We start from the raw sequence: 16585 nt of genomic DNA on the forward strand, positions 1-16585 counted from the left end.
GGCAAGTGAACCCCAATGAAAATAAGTTAATGCAGGAAACCAGGCTTTCCTGGTGACTCAGTGGTTAAGAATCCACCTGCCAATGCAGGGGACACGGGTTCAAGCCCTGGTCCGGGAAGATCCCACATGCCGCAGAACAACTAAGCCTGTGCACCAAAACTACTGAGCCTACACTCTAGAGGCTGTGAGCCACAACTACTAAAGCCTGCATGCCTAGAGCCTGCACTCTGCACAAGAGAAGCCACCGCAATGAGAAGCCCGCGCACCGCAGGAAAGAGTAGCCCCCGCTCGCCGCAAATAAAGAAAGCCCGTGCACAGCAAAGAAGACCCAACGCAGCCAAATATAAATAAATAAATTAAAAAAAAATAATTTCTTCAGTATGAGTCAAGAGAAAAATTGCTCTAATAACAGACCACCATTGAAAAATAGAAGCAATCTGAAAGATTAGATTAAGCTGGTAATCTACTTTCATTCTTGTCCCAAATTTCTTTCTTTTTTTTTTATTTATTTATTTATTTATTTATTTATTTATTTATTTATTTATGGCTGCCTTGGGTCTTCCTTGCTACACACGGGCTTTCTCTAGTTGCAGCGAGCGGGGGCTACTCTTCCTTGCGGTGCACGGGCTTCTCATTGCAGTGGCTTCTCGTTGCGCAGCACAGGCTCCAGGCACGCGGGCTTCAGTAGTTGTGGCACATGGACTCCATAGTTGTGGCTCACGGGCTCTAGAGCGCAGTCTCAGTAGTTGTGGCGCACAGGTTTAGCTGCTGTGTGGCATGTGGGATCTTCCCGAACCAGGGCTCAAACCCGTGTCGCCTGCACTGGCAGGCAGATTCTTAACCACTGTTCCACCAGGGAAGTCCCCCCAAATTTCTTGAAATAACTAAGCAGAGAGCCAATTAAATAGACTAAGTCTATAGCACCTCTCTAAAATAAAGAAAGGGTACCATCACTGAACCCCAAATCCTTAAGATAAGAAAGCCGAGGTAATTGGATTGACAAAGAAGTAAGAGTAGACAACAGTAGCCTAACGTACTTGCCGGAAACAACTGCTACAAAGGTAATAGCAATTTTAGACATGCTTCAAGTTTAGAATAAAACAATAATAGTAGAAGTTCCCATGACCTCACATCTGACAGGACTATCCCCTCCATACAAACAGTTCTGAGGGGCTCCCAAAAGCCATGTTTGTTTTATTTATTTATTTATTTATTTTTGGCTGTGTTGGGTCCTCGTTGCTGTGCCCAGGCTTTCTCTAGTTGTCATGAGCAGGGGCTACTCTTCGTTGCAGTGCACAGGCTTCTCATTGTCGTGGCTTCTCTAGTTGCAGAGCACGGGCTCTAGGTGCGCAGGCTTCAGTAGTTGTGGCACATGGGCTCAGTAGTTGTGGCTTGTGGGCTATAGAGCTCAGGTTCAGTAGTTGTGGCGCACCGGCTTAGTTGCTCCGTGGCATGTGGGATCTTCCCGGGCCAGGGCTTGAACCTGTGTCCCCTGCATTGGCAGGCGGATTCTTAACCACTGCACCACGAGCGAAACCGGCCATGTTTGTTCTTCAGGCTGAAACCTATTTCTTTCTAATCAAAGTGAATACTGTTCCAGAAGAGAGGAGGTAACTCAATATTGAGACTGGAGAAACAGATCACAACCTGGGAAACTTCAAAAAAACACACAAAAGGTAGGATTAAAAAAAGAAAAGAGCAAAGCTGATTTTGGCATTTACCTCCAGGATAAAGCTATGGAGTGGGGGAGGCAGAGAAGAAGTGACAATGGCAGGAGGATTAAAGGCTACCCGTGGCCATGTGAGAACCAGCGTATATAACTGAAGCAGAACAGATTTTACTACCTCAAAATACTCCACATGGGCAGAAGAATTATTTTGTGCTGAAGACAATTGAGAAGAAACAGATAGAAGAAATCTCTGTCTTCCCCCGATTTGCCTAAAAGGAGGAAATAAACTTACAAAGTGTCCCTCCTCCCTCTCTACCAGGAAGGACAAAAGTTGAACTGCTAGAGACAACTTTAGATCCTTATCAGTCTGGAGATGGGACCAGAGGAATTTACATAACAAACTTTGCTAACTAGACCTTATCTTCTGTTAGTCTCCCATATATTTGTCCTCCCATGATTTGCTGCCCCTAGACTCAAAGTCCTTTTCTTTTGTCTTGTCACTTCTCAAAAAATATATTGCTCTTTTGTTAAGAAGTTATGTAAGACCTAGTTCTAACCAAGCCTTTGAGTTACTCATCTCTGGGAACTCCCATGTGTAACATGCATGAATACATATGTCTGTAAACTTCTGTTTGTTTTTCTCTTGTTAATCTGTCTTTTGTCAGTCCAATCTACAGGGCTCCAGCTGGAGAACCTAAGATGGGTAGAGGAAGAGATTCGTCCTCACCTATAAGACTATGTCAGGTAGAAGCTCGTAGTTTCCTTTTAATAAGGGAGGCAAAGAAGCCAATGACATGAGCAATCATCATGGAAGCCATAAGACCGGTTGTCTCCTCTTGCCAACTCCACCTGCCTTCTGGGCACGAAGCCTCTGAAAGAAAAGTTAAACTCTAAGGTGAACTATGGAAAACTGAGGGACAAGAGCAGAACACAGTTTACACCAGCCAACTCCAAAGAAGACAGCAACAGGGCTTTGCCTAAAACGGCCTTGAGCAGTTGGTAGTCTAGGAGGCAGAACCATATAGCTACGAGGCTCCAAATGCACTGCTGATATTCAAAATTCCAGAAGCATTCTTCAAAGGTGTGTGGCATGAAAAGGACGGCCCATATACACAGGTGTCATCAGTCACAGCTGCACCTATTAGCACCATCAATTTCCACCTCCATTCCCAGGCTTTTTAAACTGGAAACTGTATTTTGACCAGGTGGTAGACCCTGCCAGGAATGCCTCACACGTATTTCCTTTGGGGTAAGCCCCTAAACACAGGTTTTTAACTGAGTAATGTTAAAGAACAGCTCTGGGCTAATACCTAAGGATGTTGCACGTATCCACACAGGCACTTAGGCAAAGCTTGATCTGCAGCTGATCTGAGTCTTGGCCGAACATCCTGGGTCCTCTGAAAACAAGAGTGTGCTGGAGGCGTGTGAGGAGCTGCTACCAGGCCGTTTCTCACTCAGTGCCCTATCTGCCAAGAAGGAGGCCACAGTGAGGCAGTTTCTCATCTTCTGCCAGGTTTTGATGAGGCCTGAGACCTCTGACTCACCCCTTGGGGTCCAGCTGCAGACTATAAAGTACCTTAGCAGCAACATAGCAGTGGCCCTTCAGCAACAGGATAGACCATCATTCATGTTGCAATCATCTGGACCCTTTTGTTTTGGTGTTGCCCTACTCCAGAGACTAAAGGAAGGAGATTGCCATCATCATAGGGAAATAGAAACTGGACAAAAAAAAAAAAAAAAAAACAGCGAGATTATGCTACTATAGAAAAAAATTATAAAACTACTTAGATTCCAATAATGATTCTCCCTCAAGGGTCCTGCTGGTACGTAATTATATCTTTGTTTCTTTAACTGATCAATATTCCTAATAGTGACGCCATTTCCATATTAGAGTCTCCTGCTTTGTCACCGTTGCAAGTCTAGCTTGCACAAGAGTTGGTAAAATTTCCCATATTATAATTTTTTTTTTTTTTTTGCGGTACACGGGCCTCTCACTGTTGTGGCCTCTCCAGTTGCGGAGCACAGGCTCCGGACACGCAGGCTCAGCAGCCATGGTTCACGGGCCCAGCCGCTCCGCGGCATGTGGGATCCTCCCGGACCGGGGCACGAACCCGTGTCCTCTGCATCGGCAGGCGGACTCTCAACCACTGCGCCACCAGGGAAGTCCTCCCATTTTGACCAAAAATATGTCTTATCTACCTCCAGGAAGAATTAATAAACCAGATTATAAGAGTTATTAAAATTTAATGGAGCAAGTTTTTATTCCAATTATCCAGTGAAACAACATTAATATATCAAATATTAATATAAATCTGAAGAAAAATGCAAAGATTTCTAGGTTTTTTTTTTTTTTTTGCTTTTTTATGATTTATATGTAGTCTCTAAGGGGGAAAAATGTCTTGCTAAGGTAGTAACAGAAAAAAATGTTTTAAGAGAAGCTTATGATAATTGGTTACTTGGAAATATGTCAAGAGCAAAAATTGTTTTTAAAAAACTTAAAAATTTTAATAACTGGTACATAGTTATATAGGGAAAAGTTTTATATAATAAGATGATACCTTGGATAAATTAGACTGGTTTAATCTTTTGGTTTAGAAATAGCTATATTTTCTCTGATTTTACCAGTATAATACTATTTAGCATATTTTCTTGGGTTTATTTTCTAATAAAAAAAGCGAATTAATTTGAGTTTTCTAGATTTCCTCTACTGATTTTAATGGTCAAATAAGCCAATTCATAATAGATTATAAAATATTAAAATTATGTGTCAAAATAAATTGAATTATAATAGGTAATTCTTTATAAGAGGGATTCTTACAATGCTATAAATCATATAGACTAAGGTGTCAGCATAAATTATAATATCCAAATCCTTACTTTTAAATACTTAAACTAATATTAAATTGTGTTAATCACTGAGTTATATTTGGGTCCCTGAAAAATTTCTAGGTAAGATAAAGACAAAACATTGATCACTAAACGTATTAGTTTACCCTCTTCCTTATTTTTACAAAAACTATAGAATGGCAATCAGCAGATTAAAGGATGAACTTGCCCTTAAATGAAAATATACATGAATATTTTTGCCAACTTAAAATTTGATAAGACGATAGTGTGGATGAAAAATTGTTGCTCACCATCTGCCTCTGCAGGGATTAGGTCACTAGCCACTGCAGTCCTTCAGCACACCGCGAAAGGGGTTCAGGGCGGAGATCATGGAAAAACTGGCAGAACAGGCCTTCAGATAGTTAGATGTTTTCAGAAGAAGGTTTTATGAGCCTAATTTCTTACATCTTCTCATATCCAGAAAAGCACTAAAATCATTAACAGGGACATCTGCTCCTCATGAATAGCATTAACTTCCAGCAAAATGTGTGCTTGATTGCACGTCTCCCCCTTCACTAAAATCTTGTATATACTGACCTCCTTCTTTACCTCTTCAGAACAGTTCCTCAAATAAAAACGCAGACTTAGAGAATGGACTTGAGGACACGAGGAGGGGGAAGGGTAAGCTGGGACGAAGTGAGAGAGTGGCATGGACATATATATGCTACCAAATGTAAAATAGGTAGCTACTGGGAAGCAGCCACATAGCATAGGAAGAACGGCTCGGTGCTTTGTGACCACCTGGAGGGGTGGGTTAGGGAGAGTGGGAGGGAGACGCAAGAGGGAGGAGATATGGGGATAAACGTATACGTAGAGCTGATTCACTTTGTTATACAACAGAAACTAACACAACATTGTAAAGCAATTATACTCCAATAAAGATGTTAAAAAAAAAAGAAAGAAAGAACAGTTCCTCAGAGCTGAGAGGCTGTCTCCCTGGCTATAGTTCTCATTTTATCCCAAGTAAAACAACTCACAACTCTCATGTTGTGCTTTTTTTATTTCAGTTGACGGTAGATAATTAGTACTTATGGACAAACATAGCTGTAGACCTTGTTTCTTCTCATTTTAATTTTCTCTGTTAATTGGGTACAAAATTTGGTTGCTATAGTTAAAGATCTCAAAAGCCCTCTCTTGGAAGCCAGATCCTAAATAGACCTTCCTTTCTTAACAGGTATTATAGCAACAGCCCCCAGTCTCTGGGCATTTCAAACTATGCTAAGCCTCTTTTCACTATTAATTGATAAAAGTCAAGCTTATGTTTTAGGGTAGTAACTCCAATTTAAAACCCTAAACTTTTCTCATTCTAATTTGATACTAAACTCTGATGACAATCTTAATATGATTTTATTTGGTATTAGGAATACTTAAGGTAATTTCTAAATATTTTATTTAAAATATTATGTTATTAACAAATCATCCCATTCAGATAACTGACCCAAGCATGCCACATTACCAGAGGCTTAAGAATTAACATCTATAGGGCTTCCCTGAAGGCGCAGTGGTTGAGAGTCCGCCTGCCGATGCGGGGGACACGGGTTCATGCCCTAGTCCGGGAAGATCCCACATGCCGCGGAGCGGCTGGGCCCATGAGCCATGGCCACTGAGCCTGCGCGTCCGGAGCCTGTGCTCCGCAACAGGAGAGGCCACAACAGTGAGAGGCCCGCATACCACAAAAAAAAAAAAAAGAATTAACATCTATATACTTAATAGTAGATATTATGCCTTTAAAGTTGCTTATGAATTTGCCATGCTACAAAAATAAAGGAGTTTTCTAACTTCTTTGTGAAGCCCAAGAAAATTATTGGAGATTATCCAACATCAAAAAAAAATCTCGGGCTTCCCTGGTGGCGCAGTGGTTGGGAGTCCGCCTGCCGATGCAGGCGACATGGGTTCGTGCCCCGGTCCGGGAGGGTCCCACGTGCCGCGGAGCGGCTGGGCCCGTGAGCCATGGCCGCTGAGCCTGCGCGTCCGGAGCCTGTGCTCCGTGACAGGAGGGGCCCCAGTAGTGAGAGGCCCGTGTACCGCAAAAAAAAAAAAAAAAAATCTCATTATTAAGCTTAAAACCAACGAAGAAAATGCATTTTCTATTATTATGCAAACTAGTGACTCTTACTGGTTTTCATCCAAAAGAGACTAAACATTTATAGTCAATAGATAGTTATGTAATCTAGTTTCTAGAAGGAAAAAAACCTTATTGATAAAATCTTCCATTATTTGTAATTTTTATAAACCCCTAATAAACTGAAGCTGTAGGGCAAGAACTGAAACCCCTACCTAGTGAATCATTTGAACATTTACAAATGAATCTCATTTTTTTGTTTCAAGCTTTGATATATATTTTTTAATGATTATTTATAAATAAATATTTTGGTTGAATTTAAGCAGTCTTTTGCCAAAAGACTAACATGCTGATATAAAAACAAAGATTTCATTTTCCCACCTGGAAATATCAATAACAGTGAAAGCTCACTTTACAGGTAAAATATTTTTTAAATGTATGCAAAGTATTCACATTTAACTGAAAAATCCACATCATTTTCAAAGCTCTAAGAAGAAAAAGGCAAGCTAATGACATTTTAAAGTCAATACTGCCCAGCTTCCAAAGAAGCTTACTCTCCCTCGAATGATAATGGGATCTTATCTCAAAATCTCTATGGGGACTTCCCTGGTGGTGCAGGGAAGAATCCGCCTGCCAATACAGGAGACACAGGTTCAATCCCTGGTCTGGGAAGATCCCACATGCCGTGGAGCAACTAAGCCCGTGCGCCACAACTCCTGAGCCTGCGTTCTAGAGCCTGCGAGCCACAACTACTGAGCCCACGTGCCACAACTACTGAAGCCTGCGTGCCTAGAGCCTATGCTCTGCAACAAGAGAAGACACTGCAGTGAGAAGCCCGTGCACGGCAACAAAGAGTAGCCCCCACTCACCACAACTAGAGAAAGCCCGCGCGCAGCAACAAAGACCCAAGGCAGCCAAAAATAAATAAATAAAATTTTTAAAAACTCTCCATGAACTCTCACTATATTGTTACTAAAATTACCTTTAGGCTTGGCTTGAGTTCTCTACTGACAGATTCTGCCTTGATGCATCCTGATCTCATTGAGTGTTATTATTTAGCTCATTTATGTGCTTAGTTATCTACCCAGCAGCTGCCAGCCACACATCCAAAAGGGAAACCAATAATACACCTCTACAGACTAACTAGTTTAGAAGCACTACCACATGGATGAACCTTGAGGACATTATGCTAAGTAAAATAAGCCAGTCACAAAAGACAAATATTGAATGACTCCACTTAGAGGAGGTACCTAGAATAGTCAACTCACAGAAACGGTGGTTGCCAGGGGATGATGGGGCAGGGGGGTGGGGAGGGAGATGGCGGAATGAGGGGTTAGTGTTTAATGGATATGGAGTTTCAGTTTGGGAAGATGAAAGCTCTGGAGGGGGATAGTGGTGATGGTTGCACAATGTGAGTAATGCCCCTGAACTATACACTTAAAAGTGGTTAAAATGATAATATTCGTTTTATATATACTATACCACAGGAAGGATAAGGAGAAGGAGAGAGAAGAACTTAAGATTCTACAACCTGGCCATACAAACCTGCTAGAGGCCTGACCCTGAAACCCACTAAAAGGCTCCAGAAAGAGACCACGACCAAAGCAGACAGCTTCCTGTGAATTCTGTAATTAAGATTCTCTGACTCAAGATGACATTGGGTGCAGACAGTGTCCCGCCAAGGCCTTCAAATCAAGACTCGTAATCAGGATATAGGATTTACATTTGAGCTTAGGTTTAATAATCATCTCACCTCCATTTCCTTCCTCCTTTCACGTTAATCTTTTCTGTGGGCAACACTATCAGTTTCCAACTGTTAAATTTGTTGTCCAACCTTCCAAAGTATTTAAAACAAAGCCTGATATCAAAACTTATCAAAAAGGATCTAAGACACTGGATATCACTGATTTATTTTTTTTCTTTTTTTAAAAATATTTATTTATTTGGCTGTGTTGGGTCTTCATTGCTGCATGGGAGCTTTCTCTAGTTGTGACGAGCAGGGGCTACTCTTTGTTGTGGTGCACCAGCTTCTCATCGCGGTGGCTTCTCTTGTTGCAGAGCATAGGCTCTAGCTGTGCGGGCTTCAGTAGTTGTGGCTCGCGCGCTCTAGAGCGCAGGCTCAGGAGTTGTGGCGCACGGGCTCAGTTGCTCCGCAGCATGTGGGATCTTCCCGGACCAGCGCTCAAACTCATGTCTCCTGCATTGGCAGGAGGATTCTTAACCATTGCGCCACGGGGAAGTCCTGATTTCACTGATGTCTATGAGGATTCTACTCTGGCGAGAAGTCTCAAAAACTACAATGTATGATCCATAATTTAGTTTTGATGATAAACCAAATAACAGTTAAAATACTCCATCAAGACAGGCACATCAAAAACAGTTTATTTAAATTTAGTGAAGCTACTTTTCTTGCTAGGCTTTACGTTCCCAATTTTCTGTTAATATCTGTGGCTGTCCTCATCCCTTTGTGCCCTCCTCCACCAGGTGTGAAAATAACCAGGTGTGAAAATGTTGCTGTGTAGCCATCCCATTATCCCAAGCTGACACTCAACTGATAAGACTGTGTCAAGAAGAGCCTAACCCGTTATGGACAAACCTGTTTCACTTGGAGCTCATTTGACCAAAAGGGGGAAGCTGAGAAATTCCTGTGAGGAAAGTGGTGCAGCCGAAGGGTGGGGCTAACCAAAGGACCCAGGCAGACATTACACAGAGACAGCTATTGTGTGTACTCCATGACTAAACTCCCAAATTCTTCTGGAGAATCCATAAACCAATGAAGTTCTTAGATACCCATAGTTGGCCTTCTTAAGGACAGAATATCCAGACCGACCCCATACTAGCTGCCAGCTAGCTACCCAGTGGGGAAATGAAAGTATAATAAGGCTTTTATACTGAATATGAAGTAATTTGACAATAGCCTGTTTTATGTTAAACATGCATGAGGAAAACTCTAGAGCAACCGTTAAAAAAAAAAGTGCAGAGCTAATAAGTCAACAGTAGAGATAAATGTAATAAAAAATATTCAGTAAATTCAAAAGGCAGAAAAAGAAAAAGGGATCAAAGAACATTTGGAGCAAATAGAAAGCATATAGCAAGATGGCAGATGCAAACCCAATCAAATTCATAATTATATCTAATGTCATTTGTTTGAGAATTCAAAATAAAAGGCAGATATTGTCAGACTAGATAAAAACGTAAGACCCAACTATATATGCTGTCTATAGGACACTCATTTAAAATATATCTTTGTAAACAAATTAATGAGATCATTTTATACTTGTTAGGAAAATTGGGGGATATTGGCCTTAATGAACTGCTGATGGAAGTGTATTCTACCAGTACAGCCATTTTGGAGAGCAATCTGGCACTTGGCCAAATTAAGTCTGTAATACCCTGTGGTTCAGCTCTTCCACATCTGAGTATTTATCCCAAAGAAATCCCCATCCATGTCCATAAGGTTTCATGCACAAGGATATTCATGGAAGCATTGTTTGTTGTAGTTGGATGTCAGAAGCAATCTGGATGCCCATGGCAGGGGAGAGAATGAGAAAAATACGGTAAATGCACAGAGTACTAATGCAGCCAGAAGAAGCACCAGGCTAACTGTAAACACAGCAATATGGATCTTTAAAACATAGTGCTGAGAGAGAAAAATATAAAAGAATAGGACACAAGATGAGATCTGTAATGATACAATTTACATAATTAGAGGCATGTATTCTAAGCAATGTTATCCGTGTTAGAGCAATACAAACACAGAATATGCATTTAAAATATTAGAATGGGGCTTCCCTGGTGGCGCAGTGGTTGAGGGTCCGCCTGCCGATGCAGGAGACACGGGTTCGTGCCCCGGTCCGGGAAGATCCCACATGCCGCGGAGCAGCTGGGCCCGTGAGCCATGGCCGCTGAGCCTGCGCGTCCGGAGCCTGTGCTCCGCAACTGGAGAGGCCACAACAGTGAGAGGCCTGTGTACCGCAAAAAAAAAAAAAAAAAAAAAAAAATTAGAATGGTTACTTATATAGAGAGAGGAGAAAATGAAAAGGGATAAATAACAATACACAAATACATATGTACATATGTAAAAACAAAAGAGGTGCCTCACACTCCCTAATAATATTAACGTGCCATAAAACGAGGCTTGTGATTAACTCAACCCCCTGTACATAAAGTCTAAGAAAAACATATATAAAATAAAATGTCACATAGTTGAATCTGTCAGTATTTTCCTTTAGACATTCTGACTTCTTTACCTTACCCTAAAATTATATAAATCACCTCTATTTTTCTAATCATTTCTAGTTGCTTTGTGTGTTTGCATTTAGATCTTTAATTCATCTGAAAATGCTTTTGCATTTGCTATGCAGAATAGTCATAACCATATTTTTAATGGAAATCTAGTCCCAATGCAATATATTCAAGGAGCCGTCCTTTCCTCACTGATTTTAAATGCTCCATTTATTATACACTTAACTCCCATATGTACACAAGTCTATTTCTGGGTTCTTTTTTATTCCTCTGATCTATTTGTTTATTCTACTCAAACTACTAACTACTGTTGCTTTATATTTTAGTATATTTAGTATATGTTAGGTGTTCCCTATTATTCTTTTTCAATAATTTCTTGGTAATTATCACATTTTTTCCCTTCAGATCAAAAATAGATCCCCCCCAAATGCTCTATTGGGATTTTGTTTGGAATCACATACAATTTACATGTCATTTCGAGAAATACTGACAGCTTTATATTATATCTTCCCACCCAGGAACATGGTATGTCTTTGTATTCCAGCTTTTGTTTTATGTCCTTCAGTAAAATTGTATAGTTTTCCTGAGATAAGTGTTCCACCTTTCTTGTTTAACTTATACTTGGTAATTTATAATTTGTTGTTACTATAAATTTTTTAAAATTTCCATTTCTAACTGGAATACTATTATAAAGAAAAGCTGTTGATTTTTGACTATTTACTTTGTATCTAGAGATCATTCTAAATTATCTTCTTATATATCATAGTATTTTTTAATATGTTGAAGTTTCAATTTTTAGAAAGTAGGTGATTGGTAATTGCTTTCCTCTCAGAGTGAGCAGGGGGGAAAAAAGAAATTTTAGATTAAACCATTTCTCTTTTATTTTACACACACACACACACACACACACACACACACACACACACACACACACACACACTGGTGAGCAGAACGTTTACAATACTGTTTAAAAACTGGAAAATTTTAAAGCATTTATTTTACCAACATATAAGGTAAAGGCTGTATCCAGAAGTAAATATAAACATAATGAAATGAGGTATTCAAGAAAAAGAAAATATTTATGTATAAAATTAAGCAATTTCTGTGGGCCAGGCACAGCACAGAAGCTTGAAGTTTAATGTAGAAAAGCATTAATAATATTAAATTATTTTAAATAATAAATGTACATAAATTTATACCAATAAGCAACAGTGTATCAACTACAGGCAATCCTCCCTTTGCATGTAGGACTATTAAAAATAGTCCATGCAAGCTAAAACTATGCAAAGCAATCTTAATAATCAATAGGAAAAATTAAAATTGCCTGTGATGTTTAAAATTTTTGTCAAAACATTGAAAATTCTCTTATCCTTAATTATAAATGTAGAGTAAAATTGAAAAAAAATAGAACTAATATTCACTATGCCATAATTTAAAATTTTAGTAACATTGAGAATTCAAGTGTTTTATTTCTTTGTAAAAAAAACTCGATCAAGAGTAGTTTGAACAGGGGGTTTCCCTGGCGGCGCAGTTGTTGAGAGTCCGCCTGCCGATACAGGTGACACGGGTTCGTGCCCCGGTCCAGAAAGATCCCACATGCCGCGGAACAGCTGGGCCCGTGGGCCATGGCCGCTGAGCCTGCGCATCCTGAGCCTGTGCTCCGCAATGGGAGAGGCCACAACAGTGAGAGGCCCGCGTTCCGAAAAAAAAAAAAAAAAAAAGTAGTTTGAACAGTTTTTGCCTTTTCTCACCTAAATTATGATACAGAGCAAATATATTTTCTGTATTTTGGAGAATTGTACTATTTCTTTTCTAACTTTGGATCAGATACCAACATTTTCTGTTTTCAATGTCATATATCATATATTATATGATTCCATTTATATAAAATGTCCAGAATAGGCAAATCCGTAAAGACAGAAAGCAGATTAGTGGTTACCTGGGTTTGGGAGATTTGGGGAAATGCGGAACGGCTGTTAATGGAGTTTCTTTGGGGGATGATTAAAACTACTGGCACTTCTACCTGGACCGGAAGGGAAGCCAAATTCCCTGAAATTCCCTCAACTGATTTGTCTACTGAGATTGGGTCAATCCTCTCCAAAAGGGTATTTAACTAGGGCCCTGACATTATCAAGTGTAGTGTTTTTCAGACTTGTTTTTAGCAGCAGAACCCATTTGGGACCCCAATATATAAGAGAAATAAAAGCTATTTTTAATTGACATAATGCAATTTATAAATTCAAATTTGTAATATTTATTATTATAAAGTCACTTAATTAGAATAATGAGGATGTTTTGATAACCCCCCAAATTTTAAGATATTAAGTGTTACAGCAATCTCTAGATCAAATTTCCTTTTTTTAATTGCAGAGTATTAAAAATCCTGACACATTATAGGAATAGTTGAGAAGAGTAACAATTACTATTTTTTTTCTTATTTTTTTTACCCACCTTATTTATTATATTGATAATTGTTTCCTCAGCTCTGGTAAAAATGACAGCAAAATAACATATACAATTTTGAATGCTCATATCATTAATGTGAAGTCAGTAATCACTTTTTAAATAGCTCTTGAAATTAGAAAGTACCACATGAAATGTTGATTTCAAAGTTAAATCACTGGCAATTGCTAAACCTAGTTGGTGTCTTTATCATAGATATACAAAAATCAAACATGAAGTCCCTAAAATTTATAGTAAAGGCTGAAAATTTTATATGCTATTATCATTATATAGTATGTTGTATATTTATTTATTACTGCATAAGGACAACTACCCAGTAACTATGAACATTCTCAAGGAAGCCCAAGACAAGTACTAAGAACTTCTATATTCTATTGTGGAACAGGATAAAAATTATTATAGTTCGTAATATATATTAATAATTTATATATATAAATAAAACTTGGACACAACTCAACATTAAAATAAAGTCATACAGCTATTATTTGCCATTAGCACTTTTAGAAGGAAATAAGGTACTAAAGATTCTGGATGCCTTAGAATTGGTATAATCTAGTGTTCTGTAATTATTGTTTGAGTTTGTTGCTATTGCAATATTGTATGACCTAGCATATTTGGGGAGCAAATTTGCCCTGAAGAGAGGACAAAGATCTTTGAAAATGAATGTCCATATAGCAGTGTTTCCATGACAGTATAAGAATTATTTTAAAAGGAGGAGGGGCTGTTTTTGTTTCCTCTCCCCAACTGAACCCCTGCCTTAAGTGATAAGGCTGTAGACTCCAAATCTATCAATGGATAAAATAGTGCAAATATTGCTTCACATCCAAAGCTAGTACTATTTCTCTGAAGAACTGTGGCCATAGCTCCATCTCCAATCTAGGACACCACAGACCTGCTCTTTCAGGCTGAGAACACCAGGTGGCATATGGTGGCTGAATCAGAGCCTTGGTAACCATGGCAACCAGCTACCATTCCAGCTCTGGGCAGCTGCCATCTTTTATCCAAAGCAGTGTTTTGTGCACACTGGGGGTTTTGCTTTGAAATTGTTGTACTATGTGCTTTTCATTCTTCACAGAGTCAGGGTTTCTACTTCTGGGAAGGGAATTCCAGTGCCAGAGATAAATACCTCGAGTCAGTTGCATTAATTTTATTTTCTGTGCATTATTCATTGTGTCTGCATAAACCAGACTATGCACTGATATTTGAGAAGGCCACGCCTTTCACAGCAGGCTTTCTCTAGGGAGGCTAGACTTCACTGAAGGGAAATGCATGAGGGAGTGAGTGACTCCTCTCTGGACCGAGGTTAAAACAAAAATGCCCAGCTCAATGCTTGAATCCGTTGTAGGTACAACGACCCTGAGAGCTGCCTGGACAAAAGATGTCTGCTGTAACTATCACTGATCTATAGACGGAAGATGTCTGTTTGCCAACCTACTGGAAGGATGTATTTTACATAAATAGTATCTTCCCACAAAATGTGTTTTGTGTCTGTCATGCAGTAATGAACCAAATATTTATAAATTGGAGACTATCCCTTTCCCTTTCTATCAGTCAAAAGTAATGAGATTTTCCAGGTTAATCATCAGGCGTTGCCTCTGGTGATTGGCAGTATATCACAAGCCAGGCTGCCAAAAGCCATTCTCTTTGCCATTGGGAACAGAGCCGAAAGCAGTTATGTTATCCAAATGTCTTCTCTAAATTCCTAAAAGGTTCTGTACTGAACAGGGACTCATTTATAAACACATCTATTGCAGCCTGGTGTTGTTTCTGGCTGTTAGATAGAGGGGCCATATCTTAAGTGTGCATTCTTTGGATGAAAGATCCTTCTTATAGAATTAAAATCCTGTTAAAAATACATTATTTTATGTCACATGAAAAATGAAGAATTTACACTGTATATGTAATGTAAAAATAATCATGAAGGGTGGAAGAGAGGAACCTCTGCTAAGAAAATGACTGAAAAGAAATACAATAAATATTAACAGTTTTGAGACTGGATATTTTTTTCCACTTATGCATTTTCTACTTTTTAATCAAGAGAATTTACTACTATGTCATAAACATGAGAACATTAAAATGTATTTTGGAACGCATTTTAATTTCATTAAAGCAATCTCATTGTTTTTCACTGAACATGTTACAAATGTAAAATGTTTAACATTTTATTTGAAAAATTATTTGAAATCATGAATGTCCCCAAAAAATCATTTTAATTCATTTTAATTGTTAAATAAATTTTAATATATTTGCACTAATAGACCACAAAATTTTTCAAAATTTATAAATAAAAAATACTCAATTTTTATCTAGTATTCTCTATGAATTAAAGTATTATTTAAGGGTATCAGAAGAGGGGAGTTAATACATGTATTATATGTCAAACTCCGTTTCCTGTTATTTTATGAAAATATTGATAAGAAAGATGATATATGTATTTATTGAGAAAGTTGCTTGTAATTTGATAAATTAGTCATAGGGATTTTCACGCATTTACTGGTTTCATACTATTGCAGGTTTTTCCATCTTCTACTTAATAAGAAGAAAAAAGACCCTGATAAAACTGAACCAAAAGCAGTAGGGGTACACCATCCATGCAGGCTAATAATTTGCCACCACTTCATAAATATTTCTCCAGTGTTTATTTGCAGGAGCCTGTGTCACTGACTGGGGGAAGGATGGCGGAAGGTCTCTGGGCAAGTGACCAGCTCACTTTCCTCCAGAACAGTGCCACTGCAGTAACTGCAACTTGTACACCATACTCAGCACAGTGGAATTCTGTGGGGCAATTTTGTCTAGAAGCACACTTAATAATATGGAAATATATTCAAATTATGTCATTAAGTGAGGAAAAATTATGATATTGAGATCGATGACAGATAGACACACCCTCCAAGTGATTAAGAACCATCATCTCTGTCATCACTTAATTAGTGCAATTGCAAGTAATTATTTTCTGATTTTTTTACACATTGCAAATATTTTCTGCTGGATTGTTGCCTTTTAACATTTCTTCTGATATCTTTTGTCTTACCTCAGTGTTTTGCTTTTATCTAATGAAGTCTCTCAATCTTATCTTTTTTTGATTCTGGGTAGGCTTCCCAGAATTAAAATATTATCAGTTTCTTCTATGATTTTTAAAAGTGTCTATGTCTATTTCTTTAATATATATAGAATGTATTTTTTTATGTACTGAGAGGTAGAGTTAATTTTGCAATAAGGAAAAAGCTATTATTATTCTTGAAGGGGTTCAGAATTTTCCA

The sequence above is a fragment of the Delphinus delphis genome, chromosome 9, assembly GCF_949987515.2.
Source record: "Delphinus delphis chromosome 9, mDelDel1.2, whole genome shotgun sequence".
Lineage (NCBI taxonomy): Eukaryota > Metazoa > Chordata > Mammalia > Artiodactyla > Delphinidae > Delphinus > Delphinus delphis.